This window comes from Ahaetulla prasina, chromosome 1, assembly GCF_028640845.1.
Source record: "Ahaetulla prasina isolate Xishuangbanna chromosome 1, ASM2864084v1, whole genome shotgun sequence".
Classification (NCBI taxonomy): Eukaryota; Metazoa; Chordata; class Lepidosauria; order Squamata; family Colubridae; genus Ahaetulla; species Ahaetulla prasina.
The window spans coordinates 184,838,299-184,854,559 of record NC_080539.1 but is presented as its reverse complement, the minus strand read 5'-3'; the positions used below and the strand labels follow the sequence as shown (position 1 = coordinate 184,854,559).

General features: G+C 40.2%; 1 protein-coding gene across 16 annotated transcripts in view; it reads right to left on the bottom strand.

Moving 5' to 3' along the window:
- COL6A3 (collagen type VI alpha 3 chain) overlaps positions 1 to 16,261 on the bottom strand; it is a 160,556-nt gene that overhangs the window by 119,850 nt on the left and 24,445 nt on the right. The window lies entirely within an intron of this gene.

Below are 16,261 nucleotides of genomic sequence, written 5' to 3'. Positions count from 1 at the left end.
AGTTGCTTATCCCAATTATGGTTGGTACACAAGGTACACTGCTTGCAAATGGAATGGTCTCTTTACAATTAACTTTCATAGTTTCAGTTCAGTTTACTTCATTTCAAATTCTGAGCTTATTTAGGAAATTCTGCCCCGCATTTGTAAGAAAAATAAACTGTCAAAGACACACCAGTTAGCAATAAAGAGTTCCCGTTCATAACACACTCAGAAACTGAGTGTCATCTGAGAAGTTAATTGATATGACGTACAGGATCATAATCAAGGCTAAAATTTTATTGATGATTTCTCTTAGAAAACATTTGAAAGTTCTTTTGTTGGGATCAGAAATAAAAGGAGCTGCTAAATCCTGACCATGATTAAATAAATAGGAAGGTTTAGGCCTTCTGTATGCTTAAGTTGCAAGCACGAATATTAGACTCAGTTCAAAGAGGAGAAATTGAATATGATGGTCAATTTGAATTGTGCTGCTTCTTTACCACCTTAGAAACAGAGTTACATTGAGCTCAAGAGGAGATTGTTATCCTGGCAAAACCGCAGAACATGCTGTTCCTCTCACAGAATTATTCCAACTGTAGCATTGTCAATGGACAAGAAGAAAAACTAAGACTTTAGTTAATGAATAAGTAGATGAACAGCAAAAGCCTGACATCTGAGCTGTGGTGGCGCAGTGGTTAGAATGCAGTACTGCAGGCTACTTCTGCTGACTGCTGATTATCAGCAGTTTGGTAGTTTGAATCTCACCGGTTCAAGGTTGACTCAGCCTTCCATTCTTCCGAGGTCAGTAAAATGAGGGCCCACATTGTTGGGGGCAATATGCTGACTCTGTAAACTGCTTAGAAAGGACTGTGAAGCTGTGTATAAGTCTAAGTATATATATCTAGCTAGCTGATAGTAGAATATAGAATAAGAGGGAAGGGACCTTGGAGGTCTTCTAGTCCAACACCCTTCTCAACCAGAAGACGCTATACTATTCCAGACAAATGTCTATCCAGTCTCTTCTTGAGAACCTGCAATGATAGCATATCCAGAACTTCCAGAGTCAAGCCATTCCACTGATATACTTGTTCTCAGGAAACTTTTCTTTAGCAAAGGAAATTTCTCCAGGAGGAAGATAGGAAATCGAATGCTCAGCTCCAGTGGGGTTATATTGGACTGGACTGCAGTTCACAACAGAGACATTTTCTTGTTTTTTTCCCCTCTATAGATGACATATTGCCATTGGTCTATCTCTAAAGGTTCATTTAAAGGTTCATTTTTTTTCTGGTAGTTGGTTGTTCCTTACTGTGTTCAGTTTGGATATAGTCTTCCTTTGATTGGAGTTGGTTGTTAGTTGAGTCTCAGAGCATCTAGACTTGCTTCTAGACCCTTTACTTTTTCTATGAGTAATTCATTTAGTTTACATTTGCTATATTGTAATTTGGGTCTTCTATGTGCATGAATTCATACATAGAAAATATTTTATAAATCACAACAGTGTAAGTACTTTTTTTTCCATGACTTTTTATCAAGACTATGCTTTTCTTTTTGCAATTGCTAAAATTTTAAAAAATCTAAAAATTCATTTAAAAATTAAATTTTCAAAACTTCAAAAATTTCAAAAAAAATTTGAAAAAGATTTTTTTCAAAATTTTTAAAAATTCTAAAAACTACAATTCTTAAATGTTAGTCTTTTGGACCCTCTTGTGGCTAATGTTGAAGTAAGACTTAAATATAAATGGGCCTGACATCTAGATAAGTTTATAATCTTTATAAATACATACAATTATATTAAAATTTATATAAATCATATAAACATTATATAAAAGGTATATAATCTTGGATGGGTTAGGGTTACGGAATTAAAATGAACTCTGTTTACTACCTATGTACATTTAAGTTCCACACAGAAGTTCTCACACAATTCAGTGTTTATGTCCAAGCTCTGGGTAAAAATATCAATCTTATCTTTTGCACAAAAACAAAAAGAATTTTCCTAAACTGCCAGTGAAGTGAAAGCAGTGAGTCAATGTGATTGTCAGCCCTGGAGGCCATCTTTTTCTTTGGATCTTCAGGGGTGTCACACTTAGTGCTGTGGGAAAAAGGGAGGGGGTTGCATGGAGTGGGTGGAGATATATAGTCATAACAACATTCTTTTCTCTGTGAGTCAAGAACGTTCAGCCTGCACCTGGAGAGGTGTGACTGGGGAGCATCTCCAATTGGGACAGTGGAATGATTGGACCCTGTGGTGGACATGTAGGTGCAGGGAAAGGGACTTTGACTTTCCTTTGGGTGAGGAAAACCCAAAAGAAATTTTGGGTTTTCCCAGATGTGCCAATATGACATTTCTAATAAAATGGAACTTTGAGGAACTTCTAGCCTCGGAGTCTTACTTGGCTGGGGGTGTTACTTGGAACTCTGACGTTAACCCAAATCTCTTTCAAAACCTCAACCCAGCTCCCCGCTTAAGGGGTGCTGTCCAGGATCCTGAGCTGGGCAGCGTAAAGACTCAGGGAAGATGGACAGAAAGATAGCAACTATGGAGTGAGCTACCGGGACTGGTTCGGAGGTCCTCCTTGAGACCATCTACTCCCCTTCCAAGGCTGTGGTAGCAGCAGTGGAGGCCACCAAGGCTGTGCACTGAGGGGGTTCTTGACCCAAAGAGCTGATGCCTTGGCAGATCACTCAGCCAGATACTTCCTTATGGGGTGAAGCTACGGGAGCTGCCCCACCCCAGAAATTGGCGATCGGGGCAACACTGCAAGAACCTTGGATGGGAACGAGCAGAGCAGAGCATGCCCATGCCCTTGAATGGAGAGTGACAAGGCCTCCTGAGCCCAGCGATTCCCAAGAGTGGGGTCTCCTGCTGTCATCATGGAGCCAGTGGCTAGAGGATCTTCCAGAGTGGTTTGACCAACTCAGCATGGGCAGCATCGCACAGCCTCTCCACACCAGCCACCCCAGCTCAGTTCTGGCTCAACCCATGGGCCCAGGAGAGTGAAGCATCAGCTTCATTTCACTTGGCACAATGCAGATCACATCTCAGCCTCCCCTGTCGGGCCCAGTTCACCATGATGATAGCTCCTACAGGAGTCGGCGTGACACAGCAGCAAGGGTCACTAGGCCAATCCAGCCAGGGATTGTGGGGAGAACCATTGGGGCTGCAGAGACCCAACACCCCCCTCCCAACCAGTCATCAGATTGCCTCCTGCTGACCAAATCCCCCCTGGATGGGCCTTCTACCCCAGTCAGGGGTGGGTGCAGTACCAGTGGATGCCAACCCTGGTCCCGCCACCAATCCCGCCAGACAAATGCCAACAGGTAACAAGCCCTGACAGCCCCAGCCAGCTGAAAAGCATGGCAGCCACCACAGATGGACTCCTTGGCTGTCCCCAGGTACCCAAGGAATAACAGGATTTGGCAGACACCTTTAGCAAGCAAGACTGCAACTTCCTTCCTCCCCACTGCCCGTCAGACTGTGCAATTGAGTTCATAATGGGAGCCAAGCTACCAAAGCCAAAAATGTACTCCATGACCCCAAAATAAACTTCCGATTGATGTTGCGGTGAGAATGGCTTGGAAAATAGTGGGCTCCACTGAACCCCGCAAAATACAGCTGGCAACTGCTGTCAGGAGACCCTACAGGATCAAAGTCACCTTGTAGGAGCAGCGAAGAAAGGAGAGGCACTTCATGGATCAAGAGGAACTCGCAATTTCCTTGTTAGGTTTGAAGCAAGCTCTCCTTTTTTCATGTTTTAGTTGTTTTATTTATATAACATTCAATTTTCATCAGTGTGCCGTCTAGGTACAATTATGGTTAAGTAGTCATAATACAAAACTTTGTTGTAGTATTCATCACCATAGAATTGATAATGTAATAACATAATGATATAATAATAGTAATACTTAACATCATCTTCTTAACAACTCTCCACTTTAACATTTCCTCTTTTTATATCTCCTCCTTTCTAACTTCTGTTTCTGTTGTCTAACCATTGATAAAATATGTCCCATATCAAATAATATTCAGTTTCTTCTTTATCCTTAATAATTTTAGTCTATCCATTTCTGCACATTCTAATATTTTCTAAATTACATTCCCCTCAGATGGGATCTCATCATTTTTCCATTGTTGCGCAAATACAATTCTAGTTGTGGTTAGTATATGCAAGATCAAATATGTAGTCTTTTTAGCATATTTTTTCTGGTAAAATGCCCAACAAAAATATCTCTGGTTTCAGGTCTATATGTTGCTTTGTCATTTTTTCCAACCATGTATGTATATTCGTCCAGTATTTTTTTGCTTCTGGGCATGTCCACCACATATGATAATATGAACCAGATGATTGGTTACACTTCCAGCATTTAGCCAATTTGTGTTTATACATTTTTGCCAATCTTGCCAGTGCAAAATGCCATCTATAAAACATTTTATACAAATTTTCCTTATATGCAATCAACATCATCAATTTAATATTTCTATCCCATAGTTTCTGCCGCTTATCTAGTTCTATTGCATATCCAAAATTTTTAGCCCAGGCAATCATTTACCTGCTCACTTTCAAGTTTAATACTTAATAGGTAATCATATAACTTCTTTATCAGTTTATCATCTGTTCCAGTTAATATCTAGTCTAGTTCTGTTAACTCTTTATTAAAACCATACATTTTAGCATCTTTCTCATAACGAGATTGTATCTGCATAGATGACCACCATGCAATGTCTATCCCTTGCTATTAAATTCCTGTTTAGTTTTTAATTCCCCTTTGTCATTTTAGATATATTTGTATCTTACAATTTTTTCCATGTTGATAACATTAGGGTTAACCCTAACCCTAACCCTTCTAATGTTAATAGTCTTACATGTCTCAAGCTAATCCATTCTTTCACCCAAATGAGTACCGAGGCCTGGCAATACAATTTCCAGTCTGGTAGTCAAAAACTCCCTCTTTTTTTTATTGCTGCAACCTTTTCAAGCCTATTCTTGCTTTCTTTCCTAACCATACATATCTTGATATTATTTTATTTAGTTCTTCAAAATATTTTTTCTCCAGTTTTATTGGTATTGTTTGAAATTAATATAGTAGTCTTGGCAAAACGTTCATTTTTATAGTGGCTATTCTTCCTGAGAGTGACAGTTGTATATCTTTCCATTTCTCCAGGTCTAGCTTGATTTGCCTCATCAGTTTCATGTAGTTGTCTTCTTTAATTGTTGCACATTTTGCTGTTAGTTGTATTCCTAAATACTTCACTTTTTAAACTATCTGTATGTTTATTTTTTTCCATTAGCACTCTTTTTTGTGTTTCTGTGAGGTTCTTGATTAGGATCTTTGTCTTGTCCCTCTTTATTTTCAGTCCTGCTACTTCCCCATATTCTTCTATTTTTGTAATTAATTTCAGTCCAGTTTCTATGGGGTCTTCTAGTATGAAGACCAAGTCATCTGCAAATGCCTTAATTCAGGGGTAGGCTGCTGGGGGCTCTCAGGGTTCAGGAGAGCCTCTAGCTAAGATTCTGTGCATTTCAGAGAACCCCCAAATCCCACTCCTGGCTGGCCCCTCCCCCCTGCCCCTCCCAGGAGTCCCCACATGGCCATTTTTGGATCCAAGTAAGTGCAGGGCAGGCATGGAGGCTCAGCGAGGGCGAAAACGCCCCCCACAGTGGTGCAAGAGGCTGACTAGGCCACACCCACCATGACCACACCCACCCAGCAACTGGGAAGAGAACCCCTTGCTAAAATTTTTGAAGCCCACCCCTGCTGTACTATCACCTTAGCTGATTATTTGCAATATATTGCTTTAATCATATTAATAAATCTCTCTCCAAAGTCCATATATTTTAATTGTGCTATCATAAATTGCCAATTAATGCTGTCAAATGCTTTCTGTGCAACTAGAAACATCAACGTTATTTATTTTCCAGGGTGCACCTCATAGTACTCTAATGTATTTAAAATCATTCTCAAGACTTAAAAAACATTTGAATGAATTTATACTTTCTGATCAGAATGGATTTCTACCAAAAAGACAGATGAAGCAAGCTCTCCTGAGCGGCAGCAGGGACGACGGCCATTTTTGGCAAGTCAAGGACCATAAGATTTGTGCTGGAGCGATCCATGGACAGAGCATTGAAACTGGGTGAGATAACTTCCAATTCTTCCTCTAGTTAAGTAGAAGAAGTTAAGTACAAGAATTTTAAAAAATAATCTCCAAGTGTTAAGGAAGCGGCAATTAGACACACAGAGAAGATTAAAGACTGAAAATTAATGAGCGAAAGAAATGCCCAAGGGAAGTTTTAAAATATAGAAAGCCTGGAAAAACACTTAAACAATCCAAAGGATGATTTTTGGGAGAAACTGTCTTTCTCATTTGTATCTTGGATGGATTGCATCCATCAAAGAAAGGGACTGAGTTACTTAGCAATAAATTCACAGTTTTTCTGGATAAACATTTAAAATGAACAGTGGGGACAGAGAATTAATTGATACAGAACATTTCTGTCCCCAGCAATCCAAATTTAATAGGGTTATCAGTGCATGTAACATAGATGTCTGTGTGGGTAAGATTATCAGCCCTGCTGTCAAGCAAAACCAAGCATTTAATAGTGAGTGCCATACAATGTGCACTAATCCAACAGGTGGCAAGAAAGTAGGGGCAGTCAGGCACAACACAGGTTATGTAGACAGTAAACACAAGGTCAATCCAAATGGATTCAAATGTCTATACACCAATGCACAGAGTATGAGAAATAAACAGGGTGAATTACAAATTCAAGTAAATGAGGGCAGATATGATATTGTTGCCATTATGGAAACTTGGTGGGATGAATGACAAATGGAACATACAGCTAGAAGGATATAAATTATTTAAAAGAAATAGACCAAATAAAAGAGGAGGTGGAGTTGCACTATATATAAGAAATAACTACATCTCTAAGAAATAGAGCACAACAATGATGAAAGTTATCTTGAATACATTTATTTATTTTTATTTATTTATTTATTTATTTGATTTTTATACCGCCCTTCTCCCGAAGGACTCAGGATAAATAAATCAGGCAAGATAAAACCAACAATACAATATACAGATTAAAATACCATTTTAAAAAACTTATTTAATTAGCCTGAAATTAAAATTACCGTAAACTAAAAACCCCGTTTAAAAATTAATAAAATTTCACATTAAAAATCCAATTTAAGCCAGCCCCGCGCGGATAAAGAGATATGTCTTCAGTTCGCGACGGAATGTCCGAAGGTCAGGTATTTGACGTAAACCCAGGGGAAGCTCGTTCCAGAGTGTGGGTGCCCCCACAGAGAAGGCCCTTCCCCTGGGGGCCGCCAGCCGGCATTGTTTGGCGGATGGCACCCTGAGAAGTCCCTCTCTATGGGAGCGTACGGGTCGGTGGAAGGCGTGTGGTAGCAACAGGCGGTCCCGTAAGTACCCAGGTCCTAAGCCATGGAGCGCTTTAAAGGTCATAACCAACACCTTAAAGTGCACTCGGAAGGCCACAGGCAGCCAGTGCAGTCTGCGCAGGAGCGGTGTTACATGGGAGCTACGTGAAGCTCCCTCTATCACCCGCGCAGCTGCATTCTGGACTAACTGAAGCCTCCGAGCGCACTTCAAGGGGAGCCCCATGTAGAGAGCATTACAGTAATCCAAGCGAGAGGTAACGAGCGCATGAGTGACTGTGCATAAGGCATCCCGATCAAGGAAGGGGCGCAACTGCCGAACCAGGCGAACCTGGTGGAAGGCCCTCCTGGAGACAGCCGTCAAATGGTCTTCAAACGACAGCCGATCATCCAGGAGGACACCTAAGTTGCGCACCCTATCCTTTGGGGCCAATAACTCGCCTCCAACAGCCAGCTGCGGCTGCAGCTGACTGAATCGGCATTTGGGTCAATATAAAAGGGGGGGTGGAAATGATATTGCCATAGGTCTATACTATAGGCCACCCAACCAAACAGAGTAAGTAGATGAACTTTTTGCTAGTCAGCTAACTAAGGTATGTAGGAAGCACATCACAGTAGTAATGGGGGATTTTAACTACCCTGACATCAACTGGGAGACAAACTCTACACCAAGTGGAAGATCCAACCAGTTCCTAACAAACCTAGCAGACAACTTTGTTTCCCAAAAAATAGAGAAGAGAACAAGGGGATCAGCCATATTGGACTTAATTCTCACTAACAGAGATGAAATGGTAGAAGGTGTTGAAGCTACAGGAACCTTGGGGGCAAGTGATCATGCAATATTGGAATTCAACATTAAGCAAATACAAGTAGTAGAACAAAGTCAAACTAGAGTCTTGGACTTTAAGAGAGCTAATTTCAATAAACTTAGAGACAGCTTGAGAAGAATTCCATGGATGAGAATCCTCAATGGGAAAACAACTCAAGAAGCTTGGGAAATTTTGAAAAGTGAGATTATAAAAGCCCAGTCTAGCACAATACCAATGAAGAAGAAAAATAATAGATCTCAAAAGAAACCAGCATGGATGCATAAAGAACTATCTGACAAATTGAAAGACAAAAAGGACAAGTATAAAAAGTGGAAAGAGGGGCAAATAACTAAGGCAGAATATCAGCAAATAGCCCGAACCTGTAAAGATGAAGTGAGGAAAGCTAAGGCTCACAATGAACAAAGGCTAGCAATAAAAGTAAAAAATAACAAAAAAAGCTTCTTCCAACATGTTAAAAACAAGAAAAAAGTCAAGGAAACAATTGGCCCATTGCTGGGAGAAAGTGGCAAGAAGGTGACAAACAACAGGGAGAAAGCAGATCTACTTAACTCATTTTTTGCATCTGTCTTTACACAAAAGGAAAAAAAACAATCCAACCTATCAAAAACAGCACCACAAAAACCAGATTAGGAACACAAGTTAAAATAGGGAAGAAAATGGATTACAGGACCAGATGGATTACACCCCAAGGTTCTGAAGGAATGGCAGACGAGATCTCAGAACCATTGAACTATATCTTTCAAAGATCCTGGAGCACAGGGGAGCTGCCAGAGGACTGGAAAAGAGCTGATGTAGTTCCCATCTTCAAAAAAGGAAAAAAAAAAACAGATCCAGGGAACTACAGACCTATTAGCAAACAAAGTAATAACCAAAAGCCAACATGGATTTGGCAAAAACAGATCATGCCAGACTAATCTTATTGCATTCTTTGACAAAGTGACAAAATTAGTAGACCAGAGGAATGCTGTCGATATAATTTACTTGGACTTCAGTAAAGCATTTGATAAAGTAAACCATAACCTACTACTAGATAAAGTAGAAAAATGTGGGTTAGACAGCACCACCACCAAATGGATTCGTAACTGGCTGACCAACCGCACTCAACGTGTAGTCCTCAATGGAACTACATCCACATGGAGGGAAGTATGCAGTGGAGTACTCCAAGGCTCTGTTTTAGGCCCAGTACTCTTCAACTTCTTCATCAATGACTTGGACAAGGGGATAGATGGGGAACTCATCAAATTTGCAGATGACACCAAGCTGGCAGGAATAGCCAACACTCCAGAAGATAGGCTCAAGTTACAGAAAGATCTTGACAGACTTGAACATTGGGCGCTATCTAACAAAATGAAATTCAACAGTGAAAAAGTAGGGTTCTACATTTAGGCAAAAAAAAAACCAAAATGCACAGGTACCGAATATTGTATGTGGTACCTTGCTCAATAGTAGTACCTGTGAGAGGGATCTTGGAGTCCCAGTGGACAACCATTTAGATATGAGCCAGCAGTGTGCAGCAGCTGCTAAAAAAGCCAACACAATTCTGGGCTGCATAAACAGAGGGATAGAATCAAGATCACGTGAAGTGTTAATGCCACTTTATAATGCCTTGGTAAGGCCACACTTGGAATACTGCATTCAGTTTTGGTCGCCACGATGTAAAAAAGATGCTGAGACTCTAGAAAGAGTGCAGAGAAGAGCAACAAAGATGATTAGGGGACTGGAGGCTAAAACATATGAAGAATGGTTGCAGGAACTGGGTATGTCTAGTTTAATAAAAAGAAGGACTAGGGGAGACATGATAGCACTGTTCCAATATCTCAGAGGTTGCCACAAAGAAGAAGGAGTCGGGCTGTTCTCCAAAGCACCTGAGGGTAGAACAATAAGCAATGGGTGGAAACTAATCAAGGAGAGAAGCAATTTAGAACTAAGGATAAATTTCCTGACAGTTAGAACAATTAATAAGTGGAACAACTTGCCTGCAGAAGTTGTAAATGCTCCAACACTGGAAATTTTTAAGAAAATGTTGGATAACCATCTGTCTGAAATGGTATAGGGTTTCCTGCTTGGGCAGGGGGTTGGACTAGAAGGCCTCCAAGGTCCCTTCCAACTCTGTTGTTATTATTATTATTATCTCTAAACCTCCTGGACTTATCGATAATCAGCTGTTTTTGACATACTGTTTAATGTTGCAGTTTGGAGCAGGAGAGCCAGCTACTGGAAGAAGAGGAGCACTATAGCATGAGAATTTTTAATGAAAGTGGGAGGGAGGGAGATGAATGGAAGACCGCATTCAACTGCCCGCTGGGCAGCTTCCAGTTTAAGGTCATGCTTTTGGGCTCCAGGGAGCCCCTGCAGTCTTCATGCAGCTAATTAACAAAGTACAAGGGGGGGTCCTAGTTTATGACATTCTCATATTCATTGAGACGTTGGAAGAACACATTAAGTTAGTGTGGCCGGTACTGAAAAAATTCCAAGCTGCCAAGCTCTATGCAAAGCTCTCTAAGTGTGAATTCCATAAGACTTCCCTGGACTACTTGGTCTACTGAGTGTCAAGCGAGGGAATAGAGATGGATCCATGGAAAGGGAAAGTGGTGCTAGACTGGCAAATACCCCCCCCACACACACACACACACATGCAAGCAATTCCAAAGCTTCTTGTTGTGCCTCGCCCGCCCTCCTCTCCTCAGCCGGGCCCCTCCCATCTCCTGCTATCTGAGTCAGAGTCTGATAATGAAGAGGAATGGCCTGGCATGCCTCCAGCCCCCAGCCCTGGCACCATGCCTGGACAGAATGTCAGGAATGAGCAAACAAACCTCCCTCCTGCAGCGTGTGAGCACGAAGCCAGCCACGTGGTAGAATTGCCGGCAGCAGATCAGGAGGACGGAAAGTCACAGTGGACAGATCCTCGCTTCCGGAGAATGGAGAGGCGACATCAGCAAAAGGAAGGGAGGGGCAGGCCTGGATAAGTGCTGAGTCATGGAGCCACACCCCATGGCCTATATAAAAGACCAGCTTGAGTCAAGCAATTTGAGTCAAGCAAAGTCTCATCTGGTTTGCTGAAGTCACACCTTGGATTCCTGCCTGACCTGAGAACTCTGACAGGAATTTGGCAAAGCTGCAGAGGCTTCGTGGCCACGCTTGATACAGACTTCCCAGACCCGGCTGTCGGAGGGGGAGGGGGACACGACACTTCCTGGGGTTTGCAAACTTCTACAGGAAATTCATTCCAGCGTTTGCAGAAGAGGCTGTACCCCTAATACAGCAACTGAAAACAGGCCTCCCTCCTGCAAAACCGTGCCCAACTCAACCACTGGCCTGAACACTGGATTGTCAAAAAGCATTTGAGAAATTGAAGTGGCTCTTTGCTGAAGAGCCAATCCTCCAGCACCCCAACCCTGAAAGACAATTCATCGTCCAAGCCAATGCCAGTGACATAGCAGTGGCAGCAGTGCTCCTCCAGAAGGACTCCTCTCCTGGGGGAGAGGTGGTTAAGGCCTGACTGAATTATCCTCCTACATTCCTCTCATTTCAGGACACAATTATTGGCTGAGGGAGAGCAGCCTGTCAGCCCTGGAGGCCATCATTTTCTTCAGGGCTGCCACACTTAGTGCTATGGGAAAAATGGAGGGGGATTGCATGGAACTATATAGTCATAACAACATTCTTTTCTCTGTGAGTCAAGGACGTTCAGCCTGCACCTGGAGATGTGTGACTGGGGAGCATCTCCAGTTGGGACAGTGGAGTGATTGGACCATGTGGTGGACATATGGGTGCAGGGGAAGGGACTTTGACTTTCCTTTGGGTGGGAAAAACCCAAGGGCTTTCAGATTCGGGTTTTCCCAGATGTGCCAATATGACATTTCTAATAAAATGGAACTTTGAGGAACTGTTGGCCTCGAAGTATTACTTGGTTGGGGTTGTTACTTGGAACCCTGACAGTGATATAATACTTAAGATTCCTATTTAGGACCAGTTACTATATAACTCATACTTCTAATAGCAGTTGTGTGCTAGTAGGGAGAGTAATACTTGGGAATGGTCTACTACAGGGGTATCAAACTTGATTTCATTGAGGGTTGCATCAGGGTTGTGTTTGATCTCAAGGGACTGAGGTGAGCATGGCCAGGGTAGGCATGGCCAGCTCACCGCCACTCGTGTCAGGGGCACCTGTGGTGGTCTGAGCACTCTGCCACCAAAACGGGCTCCCAAACTCTGTTTTCAGCTGCAACGGCCTCCTGCAACTCTCTGCCAGCAAAAATGGAGCTCATGGGGGGGGGGGCTCTCTCGAGCTCTGTTTTCACTGGCAGAAGCACCACGGGACAATCATTTGCTGTTTTCAGGGTGGCCCCGTAGGCCAGATCTAAGCACCCCAGAGACCGGATCCAGCCCCCGGTCCTTGAGTTTGACACCCCTCAGTCTACTATGACATTAGTCTACTGATGAATCACTGAACTTCTGCAGCTTTCTTTTCTTTTCTTTTTTTTTTTTTTTAAAACCAGCTGCTCTACTCAAAAATAGTACACCTTCTTGCTTCATAATCTTTCAGTGACCACATCTTATCAGTTTCTGGTGGTTATAGGTAGACCAGAAAGAGTGACATTTCTTGTATAAGTAAAATGAATGTAAAACAATTTAGGCCACAATGCAACAAAGACTTTGCTGTAAAAATGCCTATTTCTCTGTAAGGGCATATAGAATTTTGCTGTTGGGAAACTATTTTTATATATCGAGGGATGGATGAGGATTATGATGAAGAAACTGATGAAGAAACTTGAGATTCATGTGAATACCAAGAAATAGGGTAAGAGGCTAAACTGAATGTTTGAAGAACCCTCCTTCTACAAGACAAAAGTAAGGCTTCTTTTCCAGCACAATGGGAAGATTTTCTGCCTAAAACCATTGTATTTGAGGCAAGTCTATCAACTGTCTCATATGCAGCTCTTCCTGTGCTTACCATAAATATCTGAAAGGATCTGTAATCTAAGCAATTACATTGTTTCTTTAATTATACAAATATGGCAAGGACAGCCATTTTCTCTCCTTTGAAGGAGAATGCAGATGCAATTCATGGAAAGCCATTCTCTCCAAAGAACAGTGTTCTGAGTGGAGGGAGTTAAGATATTCTAATATCAAGTTCCAAGAATGTAGCTGAAAAATATATTACACAAACACATGCACTGCTGCAGTGCCAATAAGTTCAGATGTGCAAAGTGATGAAAGTGGCATTTCATAGGGAAAGAACGCTCTGAGACTATTCAGGGCCCCTGGTGGGGGTTGAACCCAGAAAAAAGCTTACATGGAATTGCTGTTTGAGCCAGCTGCCTAAGCTTTTGCAGGACTCTCTGCAAATAGTGAGAGGGACAGTCTGGGTTGAATTGAATTCAAGCAGAAGTGAATCCCTCCCTTAATTCTTATAGTAAAGGAGACTCAGCCAAAGATGCTCAGGTATTGTTTTTACTTTCTCCTTCCCCATTTCAGATACGCAGAGAGCAAGTTCCTTTCCTACCCAGTTACCTTTTTCCCTTCCTCTTCTTCATCTTCCCTTATTATATTTCCCATGCCAGGAATCTGTTATCTCCTCTCTTCTTCTTTTTTTTATTGAAAAAGTTTTACAATAATTTTTTTTTTAACAATTATCTCCCCCCTCCCCTCCCCTCCCTTCCCCCTCCCCACCTCCCCCCCCCGGAGACTTCCCAGAGCAAAATACAGGGTATAACATCTAACAAGCATACGCTAGAATACTACAAAAACCATAACCCATAATCTCTTCTCTCCCTTTGCTCCCTTAACTCCCCTTTCCCTTTTAAACAAATACACAAATACAATACATTTCCTACAATCACTCATAAGTATTTGATACTTTTTAGTCTGATACTTATTTTGAATATAATTAATCCATTTTCTCCATTCTACTATATATCGTTCTGGTGAATAATCTTTCAGGTACGCAGAAATTTTTGCCATTTCTGCCAAATTTGAAACTTTGAGTGTCTATTCTTCAATTGTAGGCAATTCTTCTTTCTTCCAATATTGCGCCACCAAAAGTCTCGCTGCTGATATTAAGTTCAATATTAATTTAATCTTTATTACTGTACAATCCGTAATTATACCTAATAAAAACAGTTGTGGAGTAAACTTTATCTTCTTTTTCAAGATATTCTGCATAATTCACCATATTTTAATCCAAAACGATTTGATTTTTTTACAGGTCCACCATATATGATAATAGGTAGCATCATCACTATCACATCTCCAACATTTGGGTATGTATTCAGATACATACATGCCAGTTTTTTAGGGTCTAAATGCCAACTATAAAACATTTTATAAAAATTTTCTCTTAAATTTTGTGCTTGAGTAAATTTAACATTCCTAACCCAAATTTTCTCCCACGTTTCCATCATTATAGGTTGTTGAATGTTTTGTGTCCATTTTATCATACAATCCTTAACTAATTCCATTTCTGAATCTATTTCTATCAATACATTGTATAACCTTTTAATATGCATTTGACCTTGATCTCTAATTTGTTTTACCAAATTTTTCTCAGCACAATACCAATTTTCTGATCAATACTCCATCTAGATTGCAATTGTCCATACTGAAATCATGTATAATTTTTCCGTTCTTGTTTCAATATATTCAAAGATTTCAATTGTAATTTACCCTTTTCTACAAGAAGAAGCTCTTTATAAGCAATCCTCTCTTGTTTTTGTTCTATATTTATATTCTCTATCGCATGTCTAGGGATTGCTCATATAGGTATCTTGTCTAACTTATATTGATACTTTTTCCAAACCCTTAACAAAGCATTCCTGAGAATATGAGTTTTAAAAATATTATCTATTTTCTTATCATATACTAGATAAGCATGCCATCCATATAACAGATCATGACTTCCTATATTCAAAATTCTTTCTTCTGTTAAATTAAACCAATCACTAATCAATGACAAAACAATTGCTTCATAATATAATTTCAAATTAGGCATTTTTAAACCCCCTCTTTCACGTATATCCTGCATTATTTTTAACTTTATTCTCGGTTTTTACCCATCCAAATAAAATTGCTAATCCCTTTCTGCCACTCCCGCAAATTTACATCCTTTTTAAGTACTGGAATCATTTGAAACAAGAATAAAAACCTAGGCAAAACATTCATTTTTATTGCTGCTATTCTTCCCAGCAAAGATAATTGTAACTTCTTCCAATTCTCCATTTCCTTCTGTACCTTCTGCGGCAACAACTTGTAATTATTTTTATATAATTTCACATTTGAGGCTGTAATATATACTCCTAAATATTTGACTTTTTAAACTATTTCATATCCAGTAACTCTTTCTAATTCTTCTTTCTGATGTATATTCATATTTTTAGTTATCATCTTTGCCTTCTGTTGATTAACTTTAAAACCAGATACTTTAATATTGATCAATTATATCTTTCAAATATATAGCTGACTGAGTAGGTTGAGATAAAGTAACAACCAAGTCATCCGCAAATGCTCTTAATCTATAATCTTGCTGTTTAATTTTTATTCCCATTATTTGATTTGAACCACGTATTTTATTTAATAAAATTTCTGAAGTTAATATAAACAATAATGGAGACAAAGGACATCCTTGCCTTGTTCCTTTTTCAATTCTAAAAGATTCTGTTAAACTACCATTAATTATTATTTGTGCTGTTTGTCTCTGATATATTGCTTTAATTGCTTTTATAAAATAGTCTCCAAACTGCATCCTTTCTATAACTTTAAATAAAAATTGCCAGTTCAATCTATCAAAAGCTTTCTCAGCATCTAAAAAGAAGAACACTGCAGGGACTTGGCTATTCCTTTCCAAATATTCCAATAGTTCTACAATCTGTCTCATATTGTATCTCATTTGTTTCCCTTTGATAAACCCTGATTGAGCACTATGAATCGTTTGACTCATGACTGACATTAATCTATTTGCTAATATCTTAGCAAAAATTTTATAATCAGTATTTAAAAGCGATATTGGCCTATAATTTTCTGGTTTACTACAATCTTGTTCTTCTTTC